The 11,882-nt window shown below is 43.8% G+C and overlaps 1 non-coding gene across 1 annotated transcript; it reads right to left on the bottom strand.

The window, feature by feature from the left end:
- Window positions 1-10,335: 10,335 nt before the first annotated feature.
- Trnat-ugu lies at window positions 10,336-10,410 on the bottom strand. The gene has a single exon. It is a non-coding gene; the product is annotated as a tRNA-Thr (tRNA).
- Between the last annotated feature and the right edge of the window lie 1,472 nt (window positions 10,411-11,882).

Genomic DNA, 11,882 nt, shown 5'->3' with positions numbered 1-11,882 from the left:
ACACTCGTTATAATACCTCGCGCGTTCAGGTATGACTGCGCGAGTGTGATGCGCGAGGAGAAAAGGTTCTACGTTAACAGCAATCTCATTGGCTGCGTTACATATTAATACGTGGATCGGAGGAAGAAGAATTTGGTCCGTCTCTAAGACAGCGCCATCTCGTAGTGCGGAGATGGACGAGCGCTGAGCCTGTGCTGTTGTGCTTAGTGGGGCGCGCTCTAGTGGGAAAGTTGTGTACGCGCTGACTACGCGGAACTATGTACACAACACACACCCTGCTGTCTAATAACGACCCTCAATTCATATCAACTGAGTTTAAAACTTTTTGGTCACGAAAATGGGACTGACCATCCGATTACTGTCCTTTTCACTGCCCATAAGACTCTGAGAGACAGAACAGTTCGCCTAGAGTTTCAATACTCAAATTACTTTACGATACCCACTGAGGAATCACTGAATATTATACTCACAACGTACCGGTACATCCTAGTCAATGTTCTTCGTCTGTCAGTGGCTTCACATACACACAGACAGAACATATTATTAGACCTGCTGTGCCCAATTCAGCATGCCCACCTCTCATTCCTATGACCAGCTTTCTCTCATGAAGCACCACGTCTTGGCACACACCTTGGCCAGTATATGGGATGGAGCGGTCTGCTTACATTTCGCGGCGTGCAGTTGACACTGTAACGGTGCTTAAGTTCTGACAAAGTAGTTTGTGCACTGCTATACAGTTATTAACTTTAGTAGTTTTCAATGGTGTCTTGTGCTGTTTGTGGTAAAATAACGGTCTAATGAACTTTTGAAAACGTTCGCTCACTGTGTTTTTTAGAGTTGCCTGTGCGTTGAAGTCGTTTAGTAAAAAATTTCGTGCGGTAGTTTTCAGCTGACGTTTGTTATTGGTTCAAGTGACATATTTCAGTAAAATTTCCATTCACTGTTTTAACTTAGTTGAGTGTTCCAGTGACTGTTTGAATTTTTGGTTTTAGCTAAGAAACTGTGTGAAGTGTTGGTGGTATTGGTATCAGTTGTGGTTTAGTAGTATTCAATAAAGTGTTGCTGTCTTAGTAGAGAGAGAATTTCGATATCACTGATGTTAGATCTATTAATAGTTCTACTGGTGTAATTGAGCCTAGGTAAGGTAGTCGTTTAGTTTTTTCATTAACTGTAAAATTTTTCCATGAGTGAGAAGTGTGGGCTCTGTTGTGGGTTTGTGAGCAGTGGGTTATGAGGTGGAACTGTTCAAAGTATGTTCATTGGGGGAGGATGCAGTGGGGAAGCCAGTGTGAATTCTAGCGAGATTCACTCCAGGGAATGCAGAAATTGTAGCAGAAATGAGTTGGTAGAGGAGCAGGAGCTCTTCAGGTGAAATTACAGTACGCAAAGGAGGCACTAGTATGTCGAGGAGGGTAAAGGGTGTTCAAGAATGGGAACTGGCAGTTGGCTAGAAGGCAGCTAGGAGTAGGAGGAGAGGTATTCAGATGTTTGTACTCTGCGTATATGCAATAGATTTGACCAACTGTCAGAGGTGAGTGGGGAGGAGCCTCTTGTTGCTGTAGTGGTAGGTAACATGCAGCAGTCCTCAGCAGTTAGGAAGCCTATGTCAGCTGCAAAGTCTAACAGAAAGAAGAAGGTTCAGCTGCTAGGTACTTCGCACGGGTCCGCAGCTCGTGGTCGTGCGGTAGCGTTCTCGCTTCCCGCGCCCGGGTTCCCGGGTTCGATTCCCGGCAGGGTCATGGATTTTCTATGCCTCATGATGACTGGGTGTTGTGTGATGCCCTTAGGTTAGTTAGGTTTAAGTAGTTCTAAGTTCTAGGGGACTGATGACCATAGATGTTTAGTCCCATAGTGGTCAGAGCCATTTTGAACTTCGCATGGTAGAGGTGTGGGCCAGCACTAGCAGGAAGTGTTGGTGAGTATGTACTGGGTCACCATCATTGCGAAACCCAGTGCAGGGAGGGATCAGGTGACTGACAACATGGGGGAGTTATGTAGGAATTTTACGGAGGAGGATCAGGTAGTGACAGTGGGTGGAGCAGGGAACAGTCTTGATAGGGACGGGGAACGTGATGTTGGTGGTGGCCTGGTAAAGGTAGCTACTAAAAACTGGTGGCACTAATGTGTACTTCGTACTGCTGTTTCAGCGTCTTAATGGTAATGTTAGGCGTGTTAACATAAGGCTGGAGATGGCACTGATGGCAAAGGGCATGACTCAAATTTTAGTGGTGACAGCTGAGTCTATCAATAGATCGGGTTTCACTATGAATGTCCAGCACCTCAGTAGGTATGGGAAGGGGAGGCTGGCAAATCTTATAGGTGACAGTATAGTGGGTGGTGGTGGGATCACTCACGGAAAAATTCCTGTAGTAGTTGATGTTAGAGCTGCACCTTTTTCGTATTGAAATCAGCTGACAGATATACCTGCTTAAAGGAAGTCCCTCTAATAAAGGAATCACCTTCAGAGATCAAGTACCCAAGCAGAGAAGGAATTAGCATATTTCATCAACATATAAGAGGTATTAGAGGTAAAATTAGTGAACTGCTTATAGATGTTGACTCTGACGTTATTGGTATATCAAAGCACCGCTTAAATAATCTGACAGTTCAGAGGCTTCCTGTACAAGGATACAGATTAGATGGCTGTTTTTTTAAGTTCTTTGTGGACTAGGGGGAGGGGGGTGCACTGAACAGATATTTGAATGTTGTGCAGGTGCAGTTGAATTTAGTGAAACTAAACTTTTGCTTGTTGTTGCTTATAGATCCGTTAACTGTGACTTCAGAGCATTTCTGCTCGAGCTAGAGAGGGTTCTTGGTTCACTTTACAGGAAGCACCAAAAATTAGTTGTATGTGGCGACTTCAGTGTTCATTTTGTGTATGAATGTGCAAGAAAAAGGATGTTGGTAGGTCTCCTAAACTCATATGATATGATAGCTCTTGCTTTGGCTCTGAGCACCATGGGACTTAACAGCTGAGCTCATCAGTCCCCTAAAACTTAGAACGACTTAGACCTAACTAACCTAAGGGCATCACACACATCCATGCCAGAGGCAGGATTCGAACCTGCGACCGTAGTGGGCGCGCGGTTCCAGACTGAAGCGCCTAGATCCCTTGACCACTCTGGCCGGCTATATGATCTGATGCAGACAGCGTTTTTTCCAACCAGGATGCAGGGGAACAGTAGCACAGCTATAGACAGTATTTTTATTCATGCTTCATTATTAGATTGGCATCCTGTTAGTAAAAGGGTGAAAGGCCTTTGAGATCATGATGCACAAATTTTAACGCTAAAAGGCTCTTGCACTCAAAAAAATGTCACATATAATTGCACCAAAGTACAAAAGCTAATGCAATGGCAATAGAGAATTTTTTAAACCTAGCTAAGGAACAAGAGCGGTCGGCTGTTTATAGTGTCGATAACATTTGAGAGTTACTCTCCATTAGAACGTACTAAGCGTGATACTAGCAGTAAAGGACAGGTTGGGGGGCTGACCAGTGGGACAATAATATCATGCAGATTAAAATGGGAATTACATCAAAATGTTAGAAGTAGTCAAACTCAAGCTACAGTAGCCCATTACAAACAGTATTGTACGGTGCTTAAAATGTTATTAGGATGGCAAATAATATAGTTAATTCACAGTATAAAATTAAAACCACATTCTCAGTTGTGAAGGAAGTGTCTGGTCAGCAGCACAAGGTCGACAATATAAAGTTAGTCCGTAGTAAAAGTCATTCTGTTACTGATAAATCATATATATGTATACTATATAACAATCATTTTCTGCGCATTGCTGGTGAATTAAATTAAAAGATAGTTTCTACAGGGCCGGCCGAGGTGGCCGAGCGGTTCTGGGCGCATCAGTCCGGAACCGCGCGACTGTTACAGTCGCAGGTTCGAATCCTGCCTCGGGCATGGATGTGTGTGACGTCCTTAGGTTAGTTAAGTTTAAGTAGTTCTAAGTTCTAGGGTACTGATGACCTCAGATGTCAAGTCCCAATAAAGATAAGCAAATTATTTTTAGTACTTATTCATTATATTTAAATTGCAAGTTCTTCTAAATGACTGTTTTATTTCGGAGGGAGATGCAAATTAAAACGGTTCTGGCATTGGTATATCTGATCTGCAACGATATGTGCCCTTATAACACTGTCGAAGGAGAAGGCTTTTTATATCTAATGTAGAAGCTGCAACCTAATTTTAAAGAGTGAATAATATTTTAAAAAAAGTATTAGAGGAATAAACGAGATTTATGTGGCCGCAGCTAGGACCTAGACTGTCAGGAATTAAAAACATTTGTCTCACACTGGATATTTGAATTGAAACACTGAAAGAACGAGATGTTTTAGGTGTATGTAATACACAGCCACGTATACACTCAAGGAAAGATTTCAGCTAAATATACAGCGTGTCTCAAAAATGTACTAACACTTTGACCGCTCATAACGTGCTGACTTATGGTTTTTCCAGGTACAACTCATGGAACAGAACGGCAGGAGAACAACTTAGCTCTGAAGAGATAAAGTTTGTCGTTAAATGTTATTGAAAAACCGAGAACGCCATGTAAGTGCATAAATGGTTCAGATGGGAGTTCGATAAAACGCCACCAACCAACCAGACTATTTCTCGCATCAGAGGTAAATTTGAAGCTGATAGGACCATTCATAACGTCAATAAGAAACGTTCTGGACTACCAAGGGCATCACCAGTCCTAGAAAAGAAGAGCAGAACCGGGAAACCTTCATTCGAACCCCATAGATATCTCTATACGACAAACGGCTCGGGAGACACTTCTCAACCATAGTGTTCATCGCATCTTGAAGCGTCTGCGCCGGAAACGCTACAAACCAACAATAATCCATGCTCTCAATGAAGATGATCCAGACCGGAGAGTTCAATTCTGTGAATGGAACCTGTGAAAATGTGCAGAAGATGAAGGATTGCCACACTAAATTGCCTCGTGAGACGAGGCCGCCTTTAAATGAAATGGCACGGCGAATCGCCATAATTGTACATAATGGGTGCCTATAAGTCCACATGTTATAGCATAACAACATTTAAACTTATCAAGGGTAACAGTGTAGTGTGGGATATCAGCATAGGGCATCATAGGATCTTTTTTCTTTTCATTTTGTAACGAAACTGTCACTGGCGACAGGTACCTAACCTTGCTGCAGGATTTCGTCAGTCCACACACTGAGGAAATGTTTGGTGAAGAAATTTACTTTCAGCAAGATGGAGCACCTTCCCACTACCATCACATTGTAAGAGCTCACCTAGATGAAGCTTTTCCGAACAAATGGATTAGACGAAGGAGTAGCATTGAAAACGCTGCGCGTTCCCTAGACCTCACGCCAACGGACTTTATTTTATGAGGATACCTAATGAACAGAGTTTATTGCACAAAACCCAGAACAACTGATGCACTGTAATTGGAAACTGAATGACAATGTCGCAAACTCACGAAAGAACTCTGTCGTGACGTTTGCAAATCCATTGTTTCCCATTGCCATCTTTGTATGTTGAATGACGGTAATCAGTTTGAACATTTTCGGGCATGATTCTTTAAACAAATTTTTATTCTGTAATTCAAGCGTTTAAACTTGTCTCCACGTTCATAAGTAAAGTTTTTATATTCATTCAAAGTCTCAGTGCATTTGCTTTGAGAAATCCTCTTTATTTCGAAAACACTTATGGATATTCTTGATAGCTGTAATATATATGGAAGTAAAATTAGTGCCGTGGTGACTGGTAATATCAGTTCTCTGCAGCAGCAATAAGAACATCCAATGTTTTTTCGCGTTTTTGTATACGACAAATTTCGTAGTCGAAGAGACTTTAACATTACCAGGCGTTAAAACAGCTATTTCTAAAGTTCAAGAAATAGTTTAATACACTAAAATATTGTTGTTTAGTAGACAAATTAAAAAAAACTCAAATGCTAAACAATACTCTTGAAGCCACACTTTTGAACTACTTGCTGAGTCAGCCGTCTTCATATTGGAGCACTTCTTACGTTTAAGAAACGTGGTATATGAAGTAGTAATTATAGTGTTTCAGCGCCTGACATGCCAACCACTATGGACGCAGGAACTCTCAATGAACTTAAAGCTTTATTAAAACCATCTGAATATGGCACAAAAGACACGTCTGGACCAAAGTATGTCACAATATCCAAAATTATAACAATGGCCGTTTGCCAACAGCCGCACCAATTGTCAAAGACCTCAAGGACCTCTTATTGAAAGAGCTGAAGAAAAGAACGGGTTAACTGAATTAAATGAGCACGTAGCCACTGCTAATCTACTGGATCCATTCAACCGAGCGAGATGGCGCAATGGATAGCACATTAGACGACGGTTCATTTCCGCGTCCGCCAATCCAGATTTAGGTTTCCCATCTCTTTCCTATATCGCTCTAGGCAAATGTGCTGGGATGGTACCTCTTAAAGAGCATAGCTTCTTTCTTTCCCTATCCTTGAAACATTCAAAGCTTATGTTCCGTCTATAATGTCTTCCATGTCGACGGGATGTTGAACCATAACTTTCCTTCTCTATTTGATCCAAGATACACAAAAACCTGAATTTTCAAGATCCAGCTGCATGAGGTTAAGCCATACAAAAACTCAGATGTATGGTTAATGAGGAACAGAGTAGCACAAGTGAATCGGAGCAAGATTCTGCTTCGTATACTCTAACACAGAGATACAACTTCTGGAAACATCATAAACAGCTAGCGTACGGCCGTACAAAGTGAAAGGACACACAACAAAGAGACAAAACCCTATAAAACTTATAAAAAGCAACGCATTTTCAAAAGGGAAGTCACGGAAGTAATTTTCCCGTGTTTGTAAAAATATGCTCAAATGTAGCTTATCGTTGTTACAGCATTTGTGCCTAATGAGTGTTTATTTTCAAAAGCAGGTGCAGCTTTGACTCAGAATAGGAAATCGTCTCCTGAATATTTACAGTAATTGCTCTTTTTAGAAACGTTACATAAGGTGACTTTCATGTTTACGAACTATCATCAATAAAGAAATAAAAAGGTTTTTTTTCTTTTTTATTAGACTTCAGATTATAAGAAATCAAGTAAAGTATCACATAAATTCAGTGTTACTTAAATTCCATAAAAAGTTAGAAATGTATAAATGTGATTAGGTATCGATACTTTTCTAGTACCGGTAAGAGTAGTATCGCTACTCATTTGAGTAGGTATCGATATTTTGATGGTTTTGTAACATCCGCAAGGAAGAGCCTGTGACGCACTGACCAGTATATACGTGAGAGCTGTGACAGTGGATAACACTGGTCTGTATTTATAAAGCAACCTTGTGTGTTATGTGTATACTGCTTTTGAATGTGCTATTTAATTCGATCAGTTGAAATTGTCTGTCTCTGACTGCGATAACGCGAGCTCACGAAGTCTTCTACTTTTTTCAAATATGCGCTATATGTTTCCTGGCTGTTTACAAATATCATTAGTAAACAGAGATAGAAAACTATCGGCATGCTAACTAAACTCATGAATATCATAGATCACCTCTTCTGAAATCGTTTTTAAACACACTAAGATCTCATAGGACGTAGGCAGAAAAGGAAATGAATAATTAATGTGTCATGGTTGATCGATGACACTGTTGCTTATGCTGTCGATATTGACGTCATGGTTTATGTAGCCTACAGAGCAGAGCTGGAAGTGAGGGGCAATAAAGTGCTTTAGTTCATGCTGGAACGCTGCATGTACAATAAATTCATGCTGCATATGACTGTACTCTTTCTGAAAGGGAATATCTATATCAACGGAAATCAGATACATAATCTCAGGCCCAGTGCCCTGAAACTTAATCGTAATGAAATATTTCTCGGACACAGCAAAAGAATGGTTCAAATGGCTCTAAGCACTACGGGACTTAACATCTGAAGTCATCAGTCCCCTAGACTCAGAACTACTTAAACCGAAGTAACCTAAGGACATCACACACATCCATGTCCGAGGCAGGATTCGAACCTGCGACCGTAGCAGCAGCTTTGTTCCCGACTCAAGCGCCTAGAACCGCTCGGCCACAACGGCCGGCTTCGGACACAGCAGTGGTCGATGAAAGTGAACACAGTGTCAGTCGGGATCCTTTTGTAATGGAACGTGTGCAAGCTGGCGGCTATACTCTGCACGTGAACCAAGAGAGAACAACAGTAAAGATGTGCCCAATAGGCGAACATTCTAGACGGTTAAATGTGAAATGTGAGCAATAGACTCTTGGGGAGGTGGATGAATGTTTCTATTTCGAATGAAGATTAGATACAGAAGGAAGATGCAACAAGGACACGAAATCCATCGAGACAAAGAGTCATCGAAATTCTGCCAATGTCCTTGCAATTGACCTGCAGACACATAAAGCGTAAAAGACACCCAGTCAAAAATAATTTCACGATGACGACTTTCTTGGCTAAATATTTCGGCGCTATACTAGTCCCGTGTTCGGTTCTCTAAGTGGGGGCCACTCAGAAGAGACTTACCAGAAGGACGCAGAATAAAACTGACGTTTTAAAAATTGGCACATAGAACGTTAGAATTACGGATATGGCAGATAAATCGAACAATCTAAATATATACACTCCTGGAAATTGAAATAAGAACACCGTGAATTCATTGTCCCAGGAAGAGGAAACTTTATTGACACATGCCTGGGGTCAGATACATCACATGATCACACTGACAGAACCACAGGCACATAGACACAGGCAGCAGAGCATGCACAATGTCGGCACTAGTACAGTGTATATCCACCTTTCGCAGCAATGCAGGCTGCTATTCTCCCATGGAGACGATCGTAGAGATGCTGGATGTAGTCCTGTGGAACGGCTTGCCATGCCATTTCCACCTGGCGCCTCAGTTGGACCAGCGTTCGTGCTGGACGTGCAGACCGCGTGAGACGACGCTTCATCCAGTCCCAAACATGCTCAATGGGGGACAGATCCGGAGATCTTGCTGGCCAGGGTAGTTGACCTACACCTTTTAGAGCACGTTGGGTGGCACGGAATACATGCGGACGTGCATTGTCCTGTTGGAACAGCAAGTTCCCTTGCCGGTCTAGGAATGGTAGAACGATGGGTTCGATGACGGTTTGGATGTACCGTACACTATTCAGTGTCCCCTCGACGATCACCAGTGGTGTACGGCCAGTGTAGGAGATCGCTCCCCACACCATGATGCCGGGTGTTGGCCCTGTGTGCCTCGGTCGTATGCAGTCCTGATTGTGGCGCTCACCTGCACGGCGCCAAACACGCATACGACCATCATTGGCACCAAGGCACAAGCGACTCTCATCGCTGAAGACGACACGTCTCCATACGTCCCTCCATTCACGCCTGTCGCGACACCACTGGAGGCGGGCTGCACGATGTTGGGGCGTGAGCGGAAGACGGCCTAACGGTGTGCAGGACCGTAGCCCAGCTTCATGGAGACGGTTGCGAATGGTCCTCGCCGATACCCCAGGAGCAACAGTGTCCCTAATTTGCTGGGAAGTGGCGGTGCGGTCCCCTACGGCACTGCGTAGGATCCTACGGTCTTGGCGTGCATCCGTGCGTCGCTGCGGTCCGGTCCCAGGTCGACGGGCACGTGCACCTTCCGCCGACCACTGGCGACAACATTGATGTACTGTGGAGACCTCACGCCCCACGTGTTGAGCAATTCGGCGGTACGTCCACCCGGCCTCCCGCATGCCCACTATACGCCCTCGCTCAAAGTCCGTCAACTGCACATACGGTTCACGTCCACGCTGTCGCGGCATGCTACCAGTGTTAAAGACTGCGATGGAGCTCCGTATGCCACGGCAAACTGGCTGACACTGACGGCGGCGGTGCACAAATGCTGCGCAGCTAGCGCCATTCGACGGCGAACACCGCGGTTCCTGGTGTGTCCGCTGTGCCGTGCGTGTGATCATTGCTTGTACAGCCCTCTCGCAGTGTCCGGAGCAAGTATGGTGGGTCTGACACACCGGTGTCAATGTGTTCTTTTTTCCATTTCCAGGAGTGTAGTTGAATAGTTAGCTTGGAAAATGCTAGTGAAATGATGCGGGAGGAGGACGGTTATTTATTAGCTAATGCTTATCGAATATCATAAAAATCATCAGTGAATGGTGTACAGATATTGGCATCGTCATGAGTAGGGCGGTAGGTAACGTAGTTAGTTGCCATGAATAATAGAGTGGTCCAGTCATTCGTCTGACGACAGAAATAAGCCAACATCAACAACCATTGTATAGGTTACAATGAAATGAACATCCTTAGCTACTTACAGGCGTTGACATACGTCAACGGGGACAGATGAAAATGCGTGCCCCGACCGGGACTCGAACCCGGGATCTCCTGCTTACATGGCAGACGCTCTATCCATCTGAGCCACCGAGGGCACAGAGGATAGCGGGACTGCAGGGATTTATCCCTGGCACGCCTCCCGCGAAACCCACTTTCTCAACGCATTGTTCCGCACTACATTCGTAGTGCCCCCACCCATTATACTTTTTACTCGCGGCGAGTTGCCGATTCCCGCAAGAGTTCGGGCACTGTTTGTGCATTCGCACAGAAGAAGATGGTCAAGTGGCCGGTGGGCCTTAACTATATGACCGAAAGAACAGGTACCATCGTAGTATATGTATTGTATAGGTTTGCATACTTAGATCACCTGCTGTTGATGAGGAAATAGAGGGAATGTAAGAGGAAATAAAGAAAATGGATAATGTATCTGACGAAAGGTTAAAACTCTATTGTTATAAGTTAATGGAAAGTTACTACATAAGAATGGCGGAGAGGAATGAAACGAGAGAGTGGCATCTGTAACTACACTACGTTAAACAGTTGAAGTATCAATTTTTCGAAAACCGTCAATTGTCTCCCACTGCAACGCATAAGTTTGAAATTTGGCTCACAGGCGCCTGTAACTTTTCTCTGTAACAATACAAAAGTATGACGGCCTGTGACGTCACCCTAGTGCTCGGCGACGGTATCTACAAAAGGACCAGAGCTCAAAAGTTTATGTGTGGTACAAGGTATGTTACTGATGTCACAGGGGTATCAAAATTCAACACAGTTCTTTACAACGCCATGGTGGACGTGACACACGATGCGTAGGTTGTCTCATCTCCTCCTACCCACATTTCACTCATGTCTTTGACGCTTCTGCATTGAAGGTCAGAGCAGTGAGGTCCAACATTGAAATCAGGTCAATATCTTATGAGTGGCCGATGAAAACATTCTGACACACAGACGACCAGAATTGACAAAAAAAGGACGTGGGAAATGGCATAAAGGGCGTCAGCGAAACCACACTTTCCTGTGGGGTGTTGACTCCCAGGCATTTCGCACTCGAAAACAGTATTTCGCAGTGTTTTGAGCAACTTTGCGACGTTCTTAACAACTTTTGACACTGCTGACACTGATGACACCCCTCAAACGATTGAACCCTTCTATTAGGACATCGTGAGTTGCAAACGATATTGAACGTTATTACACCACTTTGAAGAGCAATGTGATATCAGTTTTGGCTCTTGTATACAGGATGGAACGTCTAGGGATTATTCGAAACTATTCGAAGATATCTGAAAGTGATCCTAAGCAGCGAAGAGTGCTTATGTTTTTTCTAGCCCTCGTGTTTGTCACACTCCTGTTCAGTGAAAACAGAGGGCTTCGGCATTTACACACGCATGAATAAAACGGCGAATGGTCTCTCTAAGATCACCCAGTTTGGAACCACTCTCAGTGCCATCCACCCACCTTTGTTGTGAAAGTTGAAAATTACACACAGAATCCATGATGAGAGTCCTAGGAAACCTGCAGGCAGTCTATGCCGCCGGCCTTGCGCCTACTAGTAGTCCACCCGAATTCG

The sequence above is a fragment of the Schistocerca americana genome, chromosome X (assembly GCF_021461395.2).
Source record: "Schistocerca americana isolate TAMUIC-IGC-003095 chromosome X, iqSchAmer2.1, whole genome shotgun sequence".
NCBI classification, from domain to species: Eukaryota; Metazoa; Arthropoda; class Insecta; order Orthoptera; family Acrididae; genus Schistocerca; species Schistocerca americana.
The sequence above is the reverse complement of the archived record's forward strand: the minus strand, read 5'-3'. Positions and strand labels throughout refer to the sequence as shown.